Source organism: Protopterus annectens, chromosome 2.part2 (assembly GCF_019279795.1).
Source record: "Protopterus annectens isolate FY-2018-M chromosome 2.part2, PAN1.0, whole genome shotgun sequence".
Classification (NCBI taxonomy): Eukaryota; Metazoa; Chordata; order Ceratodontiformes; family Protopteridae; genus Protopterus; species Protopterus annectens.
The window spans coordinates 523,393,273-523,410,968 of NC_056730.1; the positions used below are offsets into that span (position 1 = coordinate 523,393,273).

Below are 17,696 nucleotides of genomic sequence, written 5' to 3' on the forward strand. Positions count from 1 at the left end.
TGAGGAAAGCAAGTATAAGAGCTGTTTTTCTCTAAGCAAGTGAGGAAAGTAAGTACAAAAACTATTTTCATGTAGGTAAAGGGGAAGGTTGAGTGCTGTAATAATTTGTAGCTTATTTAGTGCTAACAAGTTCTGAACAAGTGCTGAGCACGAATAAGCAAGTTCAAGTGCTAAAACTATGAATCTGTACCTGGATCTTGTGGTAGATAGCCTACCTAGTGCTTACCACTCCCACTGATAAGCTAGAAGGCTTCCCTCCAACACAGAAAGGCTTGGGGGGCTCAGAAGCTTACAAACAGTCCTGGTTACAGCAAATCTGTATCTGGACTAAACTAGTTACAGGAAAGGCAGGAAACAAGCTTAGAATTTTTTTTTTTTTTTTTTTTTTTTTTTTTTTTTGGAAAAGGAGAAACAGAAGATAATTCAAAATTAAGGACCTAAATTGCTTGCCCTTCACAAATGTTCTCTCTGTATTGGGTAGAATGAGCTAGTGATACTAGACTGGAATAGAGCTGAACAGATGGGACTGGTAGGGGTGTCTGAAGTCAAAATATGATCTCACTGTACTCTTGAGTGAGTAAATGAGATCGACCCAGGAGGAGTGTTCAAACACAAATTTGCAGGGGGGTGGGCCGTTCCAAAGCCACCAAGATTAATACCAGAACAATAATAGGGAGGGCAGGTGGGAAACTAACTGCAGAGACAGAGGGAGACCACAGTATTCTATGAAACAATTAAATAATAAATAACTACAGAGTGACACAGACCATGAGAAGACCTTGCAGGAAGGCCCACTCTACCAGAGCAATGGCCTCTTCTGGAGCCTTCTTTAAAGGGCTAGACACCAACACCATTCTTGAGGCAGCCACCTGGTCCTCGGTACACATTCACCAGGCACTACAAACTGGACCATATTTCCAGAACCAGGGTGGGGTTTGCCAGGGCTGTCCTTCGGATTCCTGGCAACTTCAACTAGGCCACCTCCCAATCCTCCGTGAGCTTTGGCACTCCCCCACACGTAGAATACTGCAACATTGGAATAGAAGGACATAGGAAAGTTGTGTAAAATCTTACCATAACCTTAGATGTCCTTCTCTTACATATTGCAGTATTCCTTCCCACCCACCTTCCCCTCTTGTATGACTGCACTTGCTCTCCTGGGCAATACTGGACAGGGTATGCCCTTGCAGGACTGACTCCGACTGGGGCTTTTACTATGTTCTGAGGGCTGGTGTGTGCGGATGTCCCTTTTATGGCCCATGCTCCTGCAGCCACGTAAGACGTCCCCACCAAGCGGGACTGAAAATCTTTGGAAACCTGGCTGGACGAACTGGAGAGGAAGAAGGGTAAACCACTGCAACATGGAAGAGAAAGGACATTTATGGTTATGGTAAGATTTTACACAACTTTCCTTTCTCAGCATTATACTTCTACATGCTCTTTTTTCCATTCTTTCTGGCATCTTTTATAATCCGGACCATCACAGACTACATTAACTTGTCACCCCTGTGAAATTCTTAGTTTTAGATAACTAGGTTACATAAACTAATGGGGAGACATCCATGCTAATTAAGCTCTGCCCCTTTCCACATGTTTGGGTGGATTGTTACCCACAAATGTTTATAATATTGCCAAGAAAAAGAAAGAAGGTGTCTTCATCGCAGGTATTTTGAGGGTGGCTGTAGCACTTTAAGCTGCAGGTTCACTTCACCCTCATAGTCACCTGAAGACAGAAGTTTTGCATTTGGGGAAGGGGTAATGTTTACGCCAGTGTCTACCGGTTACCAAACCTCGCCTTGAGAAAGTACATGGTCCAAAGAGAGCAGTCATACAAGCATTTTTATGGGAGCTTTTTTGTTCTTGCTAACATTTAGCAGACCGTCCCCTTATTTTTTATGGCCTAACCCTTTGTTTGATGGTGATATGAACACTTGGATTATTGCAAGGGATACCTCTGCCCTTTAGTCTTGGCTTGTTTTTCTATGTGCCTTGATAAGAGCTGCTTGTCACCAGCTTGTGTGCCTATGTCTTCTGGGATCAGCTTCCCCACTTCACAATCATCCATTTCCATGCTCAAACAAGTCTGCATTTCCTTCCAGTGTACACTGCACACTCTGGCATTGTAAAGGCAGAGCACTTCACCCTTTTCCAGAGTGAAAAAGACTTGCAGTGGAATTTTAAGTAGGGGATGCCGAGAAAAGGGTTGTCATGAGTTTTGCTCCCTAGGGGGTGTGTGTGTGTGTGTGTGTGTGTGTGTGTGTGTGTGTGTGTGTGTGTGTGTGTGTGTGTGTGTGTGTGTGTGTGTGTGTGTGTGTGTGTGTGTGTGTGTGTGTGTGTGTGTGTGTGTGTGTGTGTGTGTGTGTGTGTGTGTGGTGTGTGTGTGTGTGGTGTGTGTGTGTGTGGTGTGTGTGTGTGTGGTGTGTGTGTGTGTGTGTGTGTGTGTGTGTAGTTTCAGCTATTTTCCTGTTTCTTTGACCAGTGTATCATTTTTCATGTGGCTTGCTGTAATGTTTCTATGGACCCTTCTGTATTGGTTAATTTGACTGGTTAGGGTTAACCTTTACACACGCTTCTATTTAAGCTGTTTTGTGACAGATGCATTAAGTAGAGAAGTTAGCATGTGTAACAGAGAACGTTGTGGTACATGACGTGGAGCAGGAATGTAGGCAATCTTGTGGTTGAGAATTGTGTAAGAATCTGACTGATCGCAAAACATGAGTGCGGTGTGCTGTGGAGATAATGGAAGGAATCCTAGTGATGTTCTTCATCTCACATTGCTGCAGTCCTTACACTTGGGTAGTCCGCTGTCCTCGGTCGGCCCGAATATCAAAGTATTAGGCTGACGTCGGTCAAGGCGCTTAAGACTGACATCAGGACGTCAGGGTACAAATGCGCATGACCGACGTCATATCCTCAGTCTTTTTTGCCGCATGGTCCGATGCAGAAGCAGCGTTGCAAGTGCCGTTCGGCGTTCTGAAATTTTTCGAATTCGGAGTTTCAGACCGAGTCAAAGTTGGCTAAGTACCCCGTTGGGGAATATTTTAGTTTTTTTCTTGCCTCAGTGGTTTACCGGATGTCAGAAAAAGTGAATAACTGTATTTCTTGTGGGAAACCGATACCGCATAGAGATTATCATACTTTGTGTATTCCTTGTTTGGGGCCTGAGCACGACGTTGTTGGGTGTCGCTTTTGTGCTAGGTTCAATAAGCGCACTATTGCGAAGGTTAGATTGTGCCAGGTTGGTTTTCGGAAGCGGTGCAATTATAATATGCCGTCGGATGCTCCGGCGCCCGCTTCTTCAAGAAGCGCAAAGACAAAGCAGCTAAACCCAGGCAAGAAGAGTCGTACCGGACGCCGGTTCTTTAGAGGCGTCAGTGGAACCGGTGGTTCCACCGGAGGCTTCTCTGGAGTCCCAGGGGGAGACTTTGATATTTCAGGATGTGGCCTCTCAGGAGGCAGGTCAGGCTGAAGGGGCTTCTCAGGTTACTGTACTCCCCTCCCTTCCTAGGGTGGTTAGGCCCTCTCCTTCTGTTTCCAAGGCTTCTCCCAGAGGCAGGCCAGGTTTAGCTTCTGTTGGTGTCACTCCTAGTTCATCAGGATCTGTGCCCAAGAAGCATATGCTTAAAATGGCAGAAGATTTAATTACTTTGATTAGAGTTTCTTTGCCCCCTCCTGATAAGAGGCCTAGGGTGGAACCAGAGTTGGGGAGTTTTGAGCAGGCTTCGGATGTTTGAGTCTTCGGCTGAAGACTTGCAGGAGTATTCTCCTTATTCTGATTCTGATGTGGATGATTCTACTCCTGCTTCTCCTCCAGAGGATTTTTCTTTTTCAGAGACTCTTCATTCCATGAGGGAACATTTTAATTGGGAAGGTCAGGACTTCTCTGATTCCAGGAAAAGGCTTAGGGAATTTTTGCTTTTACCCCAGCATAGGCCTTTGGCTATACCACCTGTTCTGGATGTTGTGGAAGATGTGTTTGCAGAGGCTTCACGTAATCCTGATTCTTTGCCTCCTGCTTCTGTTAAACCGGACAGGTATTACAGGGTGCCTGAAGCTCATAAATATCTTTATAAGAGTCCTAGGGCGGACCCAGAAACTGTTAGTCAGGGACCTAAGGGTGTCAAGGCCTCTGTTGTAAAAAATCCGGTTCCTCCAGATAAAGAGGCCAGGGCTTTGGATAGATGGGGAAAGAAAGTTTATACTTCTTCCACCTTAGCTATGAGGGCTTTGAATTGCCAGTTTCACATGTTGAAATATCAAAACTATCTTCTTTCTCAATTGAAGTCTAAGGTAGATGCTCTGGCGGAGGGTATTGAGTGTAAAGAATTACAAGATTTGGTACATGTTTCTGAACAGGTGGGTAAGCATTCTTTACAATGTGGTTTTGATGCTGTACAGGCCTCGTCTAGGGTGGCTGCCACTGGGTCAGTTCTTCGCAGGCACGCCTGGCTGAGGGATCAGAATTTATCTGACCATGTTAAGACAAGGATTTTAGATGCTCCTTTACAGTCTGATGTGTTGTTTGGTTCACCTGTGGAGGCAGTCTTAAAGAAAATGGAAGACAAGGCTAAGTCTATGCAGACTGTTAAAGATTTTTTACAAGTTCAGCCTCCGAAGTTTAGTAGGAATTGGCCTGCTAAGGGGTGGACGTACCCTTCTTATGATTCACAGTCTAGGGGTAGATCTAGACGTGGTAGGGGCAGAGCTCAGGGCTCTTTCAGACCTAGAACAGGGAGTTCACCTGCACAGTCTTCGGTGAGGGCAGGGGCCAGTCCTTTCGTAAACAGGCCCAATGACCTACCTTTTCAGCTGCCAGAGCCTTCTTGTCTGGCAGCACCTTTGGGAGGAAGGTTGGCACTCTTCAAGGGAAATTGGAGTTTAATTACCCAAGACAGATGGGTATTGGATATCATACACCAAGGTTACAAGTTTTATTTCCATACCTTGCCTCCTTTCAAAGGCATGCCAGACGTTCCTCCTCAGCAAAGAATAGAGGCTCACAAACAATTTTCTCTGCTGCTTCAAATAGGGGCCATACAGCCGGTCCCTCTGCCAGAAGTGGGCCTAGGATTTTATTCTCGCCTGTTCCTAGTACCAAAGAAGGGGAACACGTGGAGACCAATTTTGGATTTATCTATCCTCAACACTTATCTGGACATTCCCAAGTTCAAAATGTTGACGTTACAACAGCTTTTACCTCTGCTGGGCAAAGATCATTGGATGGTGACTCTGGATCTCAAGGAGGCTTACCTTCATGTTCCTATCAGGCTAAGTTGCAGGAAGTATCTGCATTTTCGGGCTGGGACTTCTCATTATCAGTTCTCTGCATTGCCCTTTGGCTTATCTACTGCGCCCAGAGTGTTCACGAAGGTTCTGGCTCCAGAGATAGCTTTCTTCAGGCTAAAAGGAATACAGATCTATCCTTATTTGGACGATTGCCTGATTCTGGCTCAAGGAAGGGACGAACTTCTTCATCATTTGCAATATGTGATAGCAGTGCTAAGATGCCTGGGGTATTCTGTGAACGAAATAGTCTAGTACCCTCTCAGGACATGTGCTTTCTGGGTGTGAGACTGAATACAGCATCCCAGATAGCCTTTTTGACCCCGGACAAACAAAAGAATCTTTCCCTTTACTTCCATCAATTGTCTCATCAGTCCAGGCTGACTGCAAGGACAGTCCTTCAAGCCTTGGGGTTCATGGCATCTTGTATTCTGGTGCTTCCCAATGCCAAACTGCATATGAGGAAGCTACAATGGTATCTCAAAAATGTATGGACACAGCACTGCCAAGATATGGACACTGTCATTCAGATAATACCTTGCATTCAAAAGGAATTTTTGTGGTGGGCTCAGGAATGTCACCTAAACAAGGGACTCTCTGTGACCCGGCCAGAGGCGAGTCAGATTCTAACGACAGATGCCTCAGACAAAGCTTGGGGAGCTCATCTAAATGGAAAGTGGATACAAGACACGTGGCCTGCCAGACTACAACATCTACATATCAACTTGAAGGAGATGTTAGCAGTCCAATTTGCATTAATAGCTTTCAAGGATTTACTTCTTCCAGGGCAGGTGTTGGTTCTAACAGACAACACAACTGTCATGTGGTACATCAACAAGCAAGGCGGAACACATTCTTATCCTCTATGCAGACAAGCAATGATTTTGTGGGAGACTGCTCTCAGTTTACAGCTAAATCTTCAGGCAAGGTTTCTGCCGGGAGCACAGAACTCCTTAGAAGATGTGTTGAGCAAACGAATTATGGATCCCCACGAGTGGAAATTGGATCCTCATGTATTTCAGAAATTGACAGTGTCATGGGGAACTCCAGACATAGATCTGTTCGCTTCTCCACTAAACTATCAGCTGCCAAAGTTTTGCACAAAAAGGTTTCATCCCACAGCTTGGAAAGTGGATGCTCTTTCTTTCAATTGGAGCAATCTTCATGTGTATGCCTTTCCACCTCTGCCTCTCCTCCCAAAGGTACTCCTAAAGGTCAGACAGGACAAGCCAAAGATGATTTTAATAGCTCCAGATTGGCCTCGACAGCACTGGTACCCATTACTGAGAAGTCTGGTACGGGAGCCTCCATGGCCTTTGCCTTCGATTCCACACCTGCTGTCTCAGGAGAACAGTCATTTACTCAATGTCAAACTTCACTCTCTTCACCTAACAGCCTGGCATATTCTGTTTTAAGCCCTGGAGGGTCTCAGTTTCCACAGCAAGTTTTGAATGTTATTTTGGAGGCCAGAAGGCCTAGTACAAGGAAAGTGTACGCAGATAAATGGAAGAGATTTTTATTTTGGAGTGCAGCAAAGGAATTTGATGTTTCTAAGCCTAATTTAAATGTGGCTCTTCAATATCTTGCTGAGTTACTGGACAAAGGTTTGTCCTTCTCTTCTATTAAGATTCATGCTGCAGCAATTTCTGCTCACTATGACTGTGACCCACCATTGTTTTCTCATCCTTTGTTTAAGCAATTCCTTAGAGGGGCAAAGAATATAAGACCCCCACGTAGAGCTCCTACTCCTGCTTGGGATCTCAATTTTGTGTTGGAGAAACTCACTCTACAACCTTTTGAGCCTGCAGCTACTGCCGAGTTGAAATACTTATCATGGAAGACTGCTTTTTTGTTGGCCATTACCTCTGCGAGAAGGGTTTCTGAATTACAGGCCCTTATGGCAGTTGAGCCTTTCTTAATTTGTCATAAGGACAGGGTATCTTTGCGTACTAATCCTTCCTTTATGCCTAAAGTGGTTTCTAGTGTGGCTTTAAACCAAACTATTCATTTGCCTACTTTTTATGCAAACCCCCAAAATAAAGGGGAGAAGATTTTGCACACTTTGGATATACACAGGCAGTTGCGATATTATTTGAGCAGAACTAAAGGGTTCAGGCAGTCTCAGCAGTTATTTGTTTCATTTGCTTTGGGTTCTCAGGGCAAGCCTATTTCAAAACAAACTATTTCTAAGTGGATTGGGTTTTGTATTGCTTTCTGTTATTCCCATCATGGTAAGGAGATTCCAGTTGGGATTAGACCTCATTCCACTAGGGCTACTGCCACTTCTACAGCTTTTTTAAGGGGGGTGGCAACTAAAGATATCTTAGAGGCAGCCACTTGGAGTTCAGTGCATACTTTCTCTAAGCATTACCACCTTCCTCTTTACTCTAAATCTAGGGCTGGTTTTGCCACTGCAATTCTACAGGGCATTTTGGCAGCACCTAATGCTTTATAGTTTTGCCATCCTCCCTTACCTCTGCTTTGGGATTCTACCCAAGTGTAAGGACTGCAGCAATGTGAGATGAAGAACATAGTACAGTTTTGTACCTACCATAAATGTAGATGTTCGAAGCTCTACATTGCTGCAGTCCAATTTACCCTCCCTCCTTCCCCTCTGTAGTTAGAGGCGTTGGTGTGGTTTGGGTTGTAAATATTTTGGATATTGTATATATTGTACATATGGTTAGTGCAAAGGTGGTTGGTTGTTTTTTGCTGTCTTTTGGTTTTGGCCTTTCTTGTTAGGGTCTTCTGACATCTGGGGCAAGAAAAGACTGAGGATATGACGTCGGTCATGCGCATTTGTACCCTGACGTCCTGATGTCAGTCTTAAGCGCCTTGACCGACGTCAGCCTAATACTTTGATATTCGGGCCGACCGAGGACAGCGGACTACCCAAGTGTAAGGACTGCAGCAATGTAGAGCTTCGAACATCTACATTTATGGTAGGTACAAAACTGTACTTTCTGAAGCAGCAAAGGCCAAAATGTTTAAGCTTTCGAAAAGCTGTGTAGTAGATAATGTGGGTTTGAAGTGTGCAGAGCTAAGGCATGACTTGGGCTGTTAGTGTCCAGTAGGAGTTGGATTGACTGAATGCTGATGAATCTCTTGTAACCATCCTCCTACAAAGGCGTGCTTGTATTGTTTTGCTTACAAGCACGTAAGAACAGGAGGCAGAAAAATCTGAATGGATAGTTTTGACAAGGAACTGCAGTGTGCAGTTCTATCACTGTAATTCAGACAGCTTTTTATGATTACATTAAGGCTTAAAGTAAAGTGAAACAATGGTATTATATTGCCTTAATTTCTTTCAGTCATGACTTCTGGGCATTAAGCCCCTTACAAGGGAGTTGAACAGATGGGTTTGGACTTTCCCACCTGTGGTTACTATCCGACTGTTACGTGCCTAGAGGATGAATAAGGCTTTCAGGAGATTAAGGTTTAAGCCAGGGCAGTGAATGAACTTTTTTTATAGACTGTATTTGATTATTTCTTTTAAATTAAACTGGAATTTGAAGTCTTTTGATGGTTTTCATATAGCAGGTGTCTGCCTGCCTGCCTGCCCTACATGGCATCAAGAAAGGTCAAACTCTTGTGAATCTCAAAAAAGCTAAACTGCCAACTAAGAGCAAAGTATAAAATAATTCTCTGCAGCTGAAGTCCTGTCAGTAAACTCCTGTTACAATGTAAAGGTCACACTTAGTCTTAGTAGTGGTACTGGTTTTTAGTAACGTAATGGCTAGTATCAGGAGTAGGGTTAACACAAGAGTCGGGTGGTTGAGGGGGGGGGGGGGAGTCACTGCAACACCTTACTGTTGTGCTAATACTGCACATTACGTTACCAAAAGTCCTGTCGCTAACAGTACCACTGTGCAAGACAGATGGTCAGAGAACACCCCTAAAACACCAAACAATAAATCAACCCCCTTAACTAACTGTTTAACTCTAACCCATGAACATTCACACATGCACGCTAACTGCTGTAACCTTTTCCAGCCAGCACTTTTTTCCTGCACACTCCTACTTACCTGTGCTAGATAAAGGTGCATTCAGACATTTACAACCCAGGCCTTGCAATCAAAGGTGTATTTGGTATTTTTTTATTTGTAATTTTATGTATCATATAAAGTACGCACACACACCCTCACCCCTTTTGGGTGATCCCAAGTTAATGTAATAAAATTGCATGGGTCCATTACATCCCCCTATTAAAAGCTGAACAAACCAAGCTGGATCGGCATCATTCTAGACTAGACTTTGTCACGGGGGCAACTCATGCTATTGGACTCCAGGGCTGCAGCCCCCCCCATACCCCCCCCCCCCCGCTGTTAAATGCAAGAAAACAGAATTGTAAAATTAACTGCGAGTCCCGGAGCTGCGCATGCGTGCTTGGCGAGTTCCTGTCCAGACTGCCGTTTAACCAGTCCAGATTGTGAAGAGAAGGAATCTGTGTACAGATGCCCAGAAGTCTATGCGGTTTGTAACTGCATAGACTGGAAGGAGATCAGACTGTGATGTCTGCAGTCATGTATGTGGATGGATAGCAATTGATTGGCTCCCAGGAAGGAAATTTGTATTTGGCGCTTTTGTGAATTGGGTTCAGAACCTGCTGCAAGGGAGTATAGTGTGTGTGTGTGTGTGTGTGTGTGTGTGTGTGTGTGTGTGTGTGTGTGTGTGTGTGTGTGATGCAATATACCTGGTGGCTATAGTTACTCAGGCTCAAACCCTGTACCTTGAATTCTCTACCCACCACCACTTGTGAAAACTGTTCAGACTTTTGCCTCATATTTTTGTTCTGTTCCTAATAAAATCTGTGGTTTTCTGGATTTTTGTAATCCGTGAAGGATTGAATTCACTAAATAATGACAGGCATTTGTTGAATTTCAGACTTCATGTTCTTAAAAAAAATACATGGTAACACAAAGCCTTTTATTCTAGCAATTTTCTAAGTTTATAAGATCAGTATTTGAAAATTGCCCCTATTTTGGGGGCTGTATTCTCCCATTATTGGCTTTGTCCAGGTATTTTGTGCTAAGAGGTTAAGAGCTATGGTGAGAACTGAATTCACTAAATGATAGCCATTTCAGTTTGTCTTATGTTTTTCAAAAAATGTAGTTGATTTGGCACAGTGGTATGTTGCTGTGACTGTACTACACAGTCTCTTGGGTTCAAGACTTGGCAGAAAAATGCATGGTGGTAACGCATTTTGTTCTAGCAACTTTTCAGGATTATACAAGCAATGTTTAAAATGTGTCCCTGGTTTTTGGGCTTTTATTGGGGCCGTGGTGGTGAAGTGGTTAGTACTGTCGCCTCACAGCAAGAGCAAGAGGTTCTCCTGTTCTATTCTCGGCTGGAGCACCTTCTGTGTGGAGTCTGCATGTCCTCCTTGCGGTTGAGTGACGTTTAAAGACCTGCAGGTAGGTGCGTGAATGGGTGTGCCTTCTTTGAAGGTTGGGCGTCGGGATGGCAACTCGGCACTGTAAAAATCCACTGCCAGTAATTAGCGGACCGGAGTCTGCTGTGGCAACCCCTATCCAGGAAAAGCCGAAAGACCATTTATCCCCCCCCCCCTAGTAAATTGTCTTTTACCAGATTTCTTGTGCTGCAAAGTTGAGAGATGCAGTTGAGTGTCGAGTGGATTTTACAAGGAGCCGAGAGCTTCACGGGAAGAGAAGTTGTGCTGCTTATGCTGAGTCTGCTTGCATTGTTAATAGCATAACAGGTTGAATACTTGCTTTTTGATGCAGAAGGCTGTGGGTTCTACACCCACAGTATTTAGATGCGTTGCTGATACTGTACTGTTGTACTTTTGGATGCTGCAGCCCTGAGAGTCCTCTTTGGCGGAGATAGCTAGTAATTATGAACCTGTTATCAGTTTGCCATCCATTCCCTTTTGCAATATTACTAGCTTATTTTTTAATGTAACATAGGCAATTTATTCCTCAAGGGCAACAGGCACTTTATTTGTAGATGAAATATTAAGTTGTTTGCTAGCAGCAACCTCTTCAGTTACAGATCTCTTTAAAGTGGAGTTTAGATGACTTTACTTCTGTAGAGTTTGTGCCTATTTACTGATACTGGTGGAATGTAGAAGTTTGAGTAGGCTTTTATGATGGAAATGTTCTGAATTGGGCAGTTTTGTCATTGGGTGCATGCATTTTGTTTCATTGTTTATTGGAAAAATGTTTAAAACAAATTTAAAATGCTCTCTAACAATCATACTTTATTATACAAGGAATATAATTTAATACAATCAGGAAGGTGTTTATTGATTTATCTGATCAGCTCAGGTACGCCCCCTCCCAGTTCTTGGTTGGATGTGTTCGAATAGGAACCAGTTAAGTCACCTGTCTAAAGCACAAACATTTTTTTTTGTTACTGAATATTTTCACAGAGTCTGAATGCTACTGAAAGTGACAGTCAGATTGAAGCAATCACTTCTCTTAAATCTTCGTTTTTTTTGGGGGGGGGGGGTACTTATTGCCCACACCTAGGGAGCGAAGTCTGTCGTGTAGGACTTCTGCTGCACAGTTCTCCCAGCTGAACTATACCATGTTAAGTTGTCTATCTCGCCTTCATTCTTGCTGGATGGGTTCGGAGCCGAACCTCGGCTCCGACTCTGCCACTCTAAAAGCTCGAGAGCTAGTTCCACTGGCTCGAGGCTCCCCTATATCCCACAATGCTAGGCGGTAACTCCTCAGATCTCGTTTGCCGCTATAGAGATCGAGGTGCTCTTCCAACCGGCTCTTCAGGTTAGTTGCTTAAAACTAAGTTTAACTCCGATAGACCCCCTTTAAGTTAATTTTTCTTTATTATTATTACTAAATTAGGTAGTTTCTTACCATCCCCTTCCAAATTCTCCCCTTTTTTTTCCAAAAACTCTCAAGAGTTCTTCCCTTAGGCCTTTAGGCCCCGTCCCTCCCTTCCTAGTAGTTGGAGTGACTGTCTTTTTTTTTGTAGGGAATTATTTGATTTAATTATTTGATTTAATTAGTTTAATTTAATTTTCAATTAGTGTAGTCTGTGTGTGTGTGTGTGAGCGTAAGTGATTACACTTTCTTCTTTAGAAATGTCTAAAGAATCAAAGGTCTCAGGCTTTAAGAAGTGTGACTCGTGCTGTCTGAAGACTGTCACACTTCTTGTGTATACTGCCTGGGACCTTTGCACCTGCAGGACTCATGTGCTGTTTGCCATGGTTTCAGCCCTAGAGTCCTGCAGGAGCAAAAAAATAAGCTCATTTTAAGGGGCTTATTAAAGCCTGAGGGTCCCCCGACTCAATCTTCGGGGAAACCCTCCAAGCCTACCAGACCGTCTGCTTCAGTGTCTGAGTCGTCCCCTGGGGCTTCAAAGTCTGTTCGAACATCGGCTCCGGCCGGAGCCGATGATTCTCAAACACATATCTCTACTGTTTCCTCGGCTCCGGCTGGAGCCGAGGTAGACCTCGCTGAGTCGGCTCCGATAAAGTTATCGGAACCGACTTCTAGGAAGAGGTCAAGGTCACCATCTATCGGCTCCGTTCATTCGGCTCCAGCATCGCCATTGTTGTCTGAATGGAGCCATAGATCTCACTCCTCTAGGTCGTCGAGACTGTCAGATCATGACCTTCAGAGGGTGGTGAGTCGACTTCTCAAGTCCGAGGCACTGGCCCAAATGCTTCAGAGCCCGACTCAACATGTCGATGGCTAATCCCGTCACTCAAAATGTTCCTCCTCTGACTCCTTTGAGTTCGGAGCCGGGGTGGCTCGGACCCGAGACTGTGGCTGCGTCGGAACCGATACTTTTGTCTTCGGTGCTGTCGTCTGCTCTGATATCTTCTCTGGAAGAATCTCAGCGCCGGACTTCCCTAGTCTGCTCCGAGGGGGCGAGTGGCATCGGGCCCTTGTCCGACCCCGCTCTCCCTCTCGGTGCTTCGGCACTGGTGAGTTCGGCTCCGACATCGGCCTCGGAGCCATTACTGTCTGTGCCGGGGGAGGTTTTCAGCTTTTCGGAGCAGAGATCTCTAGCTCTGCCTGACAGGGGTGCCTTCGAGTTCATGAGGAGCGTGTTAGAACCTGGTTGAACCCCACAGTCTGCTCCATCTGCCCCTCCTTCCACGGTGCCTGCGGTGATTTATTCTCACCCCCTCATCCCGGATCGTAGAGAGCCAGCTCCTCAAGTTTCCCCAGTGGGGATCTCCTCCTCTTCCTAGGCCTCTCCTGACCCGGTAGAAGAGCCCCCTAGGAAGAGGCAGTGCAAGAGGAAGCACATTGACTCCCCTGAGTCTGTCACCTCTGACACTGATTTAGAGGATTCTGAAGGTTCCCCTCGTTCCCCCTCTGAAGATGTCTCCTTTGCAGACATCCTCAATCTTAAAACAGAGGGGGAATTGGCCAGCCCTCAACCCTTCAGAGGCTGAATCGGTGTATCTTGAGGCGTTTGGCTCTCGCCCTTCCACCTCCTGGGTGTCCCCTCCCTTTGACCCCCTTATGCAAGTGGTGGCAAAGAAGGCCTGGACGGCTCCTGACGCGGTGGAACCCACCCCCAGGAGACCATCAAAATTTATCACTGCCCCCAAGGACAAAGAATTTTTGACCAAAGGCGTCTCTGTTGATGCTATGGTGGTGGCTGCAGCCACCAAGAAGGAGCTAGCTGATCCTTCAGTGCCTATTCATCCTCCTAACAAGGAGTCTAGGGCTATGGACAGGTACGGGAAGCGGATGTTCTCGTCAGCGACCTTTTCTATGCGCTCGCTGAATTACCTGAGTCATTTCACTCGTCTTCAGAGGGATTTGCTCAAGGAAGCGAGTGAAATGTTAAAGGATCCAACAGCTGCGGGTTTTCAGGATAGGATGAACTCTCAGCTGGCGACCCTTAACTCAATAGTTAACTCCTCCATGCGCCTCCTTTCATATGCGGCGGATGGAGCGAGTAGAGCGGCAGGTACAGGTGTGGCCTTACGTCGGCATGCCTGGATGCGGCTATGTAACTTTGTGGACCCTTTCAAGGCGTCCTTCACTAATTTCCCCTTTGATGGATCATCCCTCTTTGGTCCAAGTGAAGGAAACCCTGACTAGGTGCAAGACTGAAGGCAAGACTCTGCCGTGGGAGTCCGTTTTTCTACTCCTTCTAGGCCTCGCCCCAAAGGCCAGAAGGGGGGAAAGATGTGGTTCCGCAAGCAGCCACAGGGAGTTTTGCCTGACGCACAGAGTCGATTCCCCTCTAGAGGCAGAGGGGGGAACAATAATGGTAGACGCCGTCCTAGAGGCAGAGGGGCCCCGCAGAATCAGGGCAGTCGAGAATCCTTCTCTGACAAGCCTTTTCAGCATCCCTGAGGTGTTGCCCGGCTGTCCACCTTCGGAGGCAGTCGGGGGAAGATTATCTCTGTAGCCAAAAGCCTGGCTTTCCCTCACTCAAGACAAATGGGTACAGTCTATAATTTCAGAAGGCTACAGAATCCCTTTCTTTAGCATTCCAAAGCAGTCAGGAAAATTCCTTCCAGACGTTTCACCCAGTCAAAGGGAGCAAGCAGCACTAGAAATTTCAAAGCTGCTAGCAAAAAGAGCTATTCAACCAGTTCCAGCAGACCAACAAGGATCCGGAATCTACTCCAAATTATTTTTGGTTCCAAAGAAAACGGGACTGGAGACCCATTTTGGATCTCAGCAACTTGAACAAGTTTGTCAAGAAAACAAAATTTCGGATGGTCACGCTGCAGTCCATTCTGCCCCTTTTGGGCAGGGACAACTGGATGTGCTCTATAGATCTCCAGGATGCATACTATCACATCAGAATGAGCCGACGCTCCAGGAGATTCCTCCGCTTCAGGCTGGGAACCAGTCATTTCCAATTCAGGGCCCTGCCCTTTGGACTCACTACAGCCCCCCCGAGTGTTTACCAAATGCATGGCAGTGGTCGCCTCTCATCTGAGACGACAAGGATTCCAAGTGTTTCCGTATTTAGACGACTGGCTCCATACAGCCCCCACCAAGCATCTTCTGCTTCTTGCCAGAGACTACACCTTTCACACATGTCAAACGCTAGGCATTTCAATAAAGTACGAAAAGTCTGTCTTGTCGCCTTGTCGTGTTATCTTCATAGGCGCAAATCTAGACAGTCAACATGTCAGCCAGACTCACAGAGCAGAGAATAGCAGACATACACAGACAAGTCTCTCTTGTCTTGCAGAGCAACAAGATCAAAGTCAGACTGATCCTGAAGGTCTTAGGAATAATGGCGGCTGCTATCCCTCTCCTCCCTTAGCCCGATTCCACATGAGAATCTTACAATGGATGCTCTTCACACAATGGTCATACCAACAACTTCCAATGTCCCATTCCATTGTGATAACACAATCGTGCAGGAATCATCTTTCTTGGTGGATCACATCCCCCCAGCTCTTCCTAGAGAGACCCTTTGTTCCTCCCCCTCCGGTTGCTACACTGACAACGGACTCCTCCCTGATCGGGTGGAGGGGGGGGGCATTACCAGGGCAGGACGGTCCAAGGCAATTGGCAACCTTTCGAACGCCACTTGCACATAAATGTCCTAGAGATGAGAGCAGTGCTTCTAGTGTTGCAAGCCCTACAATACTCTCTTCCCAAAGGAACTATAGCAATTCAGACAGACAATATGTCTGTAGTGTGGTACATCAACAAAAACGGCGGAACCAGATCCTACCCCCTATGTCGAGAGGCACTCAGACTGTGCAATGGGCGATTTCTTCTCAGCGGTTTCTGTTTGCAACGCACATTCCCGGGAAGTCCAATGTGATTGCGGACAAATTGAGCAGAGCTATGCTCATGATTCACGAGTGGCCTCTGAAGGATTCAGTGTTGGAGAAAGTTTTTCGAAAGTGGGGCCGGCCTTGCTGCGACCTTTTCGCTACTCCCCAAAACAGCAAGTGCGACGATTTTTTCACCCTCTTTCCCCAACCAGGCCACCCCAGCAGAGACGCTCTAGTCCACGATTGGCCCCGGGGACTTCTGTATGCTTTTCCTCCCTTCCCACTGATATCTCAACTAATACAGAAAGCCATCGCTCAGAAAGCTTCCATGATCCTCATTGCCCCTTACTGGCCTCGACAGGTCTGGTTCCCATTTCTTCACCGTTATCTGTTGGAGCAACCCTGGCATCTGGACCCAGTTCCAGACCTCTTGACCCATCAGTCGGGTCAGTTGCACCACTCCCTCCCTTCTCTGAACCTCGCAGTGTGGTTTCTCCAATTCCAACTCTAGCCAGGCTTCCTCTAATATCTCACTCAGTTCGAGATATTTTGATAGCCTCTCATAAATCTTCCACTCGGAAGATTTATCATAGTAAGTGGAAACGTTTTTCCTGTTGGGCGCATTCAAAGGATATAGATCCTTTCACTGCTTCCATTCAGTCAATTTTGGACTTTCTAGCTGAACTTTTCCACTCAGGTTCGTCTCGGTCTACCATCAAAGTTCAATTGGCAGCAATATCGAACTTTCATGTTGGAGTCTCAGAGTCCTCCATTATGTCTCACAAACTCTGCAAAGCCTTTTTAAAGGGAGTTTTTCTCCTCAAACCACCTATCAGGGATCCTCCTCAATGGGATCTCAACTTGGTTCTGGCGTCCTTAATTCTTCCCCCCTTTGAACCTGTGGCTTCATGCTCATTGAAGTTACTATCTTGGAAAACACTCTTTTTGGTAGCTATTACTTCAGCCAGAAGAGTCTCTGAACTCCATGCTCTGTGTAGTTGATCCCCTTATCTTTTGTTTCATAAGGATAGGGTGTCCTTGCGTACTAACCTGTCCTTTTTGCCTAAGGTAGCTTCACTGGCAAATTTGAATCAAACCATTGATCTTCCTGTGTTCTTTCCTAACTATTCGAACAGATCAGAACAAAAATTACATTGGTTAGACGTTCATCGCCAACTTAGGTACTATTTAGACAGGACCAAACAATTCAGGAAGTCTGATCAACTGTTTGTTTCCTATGCAGAAGGTAGAATGGGCCTTCCAGTTTCTAAGGTATCTCTTTCTAGATGGCTTACTTCATTTATTACCTTTGTGTATGAGATCAGATATCAACAGTTGCCAACCAATGCCAACCAAACCCAGGGCTCATTCAACTAGAGCTTTAGCCACATCTATAGCTTTCCAAAACAGACTGCCTATTTATTCGATTTGTTCTGCAGCTACTTGGGCTTCTCCCATACTTTCATTTCTCATTATAAGTTGGACTTAGCCTCTAGGGACCGAGCCAACTTTGGTTCCACTGTACTCAAGAGTCTGTTCAGATAGGCCACCCGGGACAAGGTGCTAGGGACGCGGTCCCATCCAGCAAGAATGAAGGCGAGATAGATAACTTAACATTTAGAAGTTATGTACCTACCGTAACGTTCCATGTTAGTTGTCGTCTTCTTGCCTTCTTTCTTGCATCCCACCCTCCTTCCTCCTAGCCTGGACAGAC

The 17,696-nt window shown here is 45.6% G+C and overlaps 1 protein-coding gene and 1 non-coding gene across 3 annotated transcripts in view; both read left to right on the top strand.

Annotated features, from left to right (window-relative positions):
* The window catches only part of METTL9 (methyltransferase like 9), a 492,341-nt gene that overhangs the window by 252,964 nt on the left and 221,681 nt on the right, over window positions 1-17,696 (top strand). The window lies entirely within an intron of this gene.
* LOC122796103 lies at window positions 8,398-8,526 on the top strand. Its single transcript, XR_006363936.1, has one exon. It is a non-coding gene; the product is annotated as a small nucleolar RNA SNORA38 (small nucleolar RNA).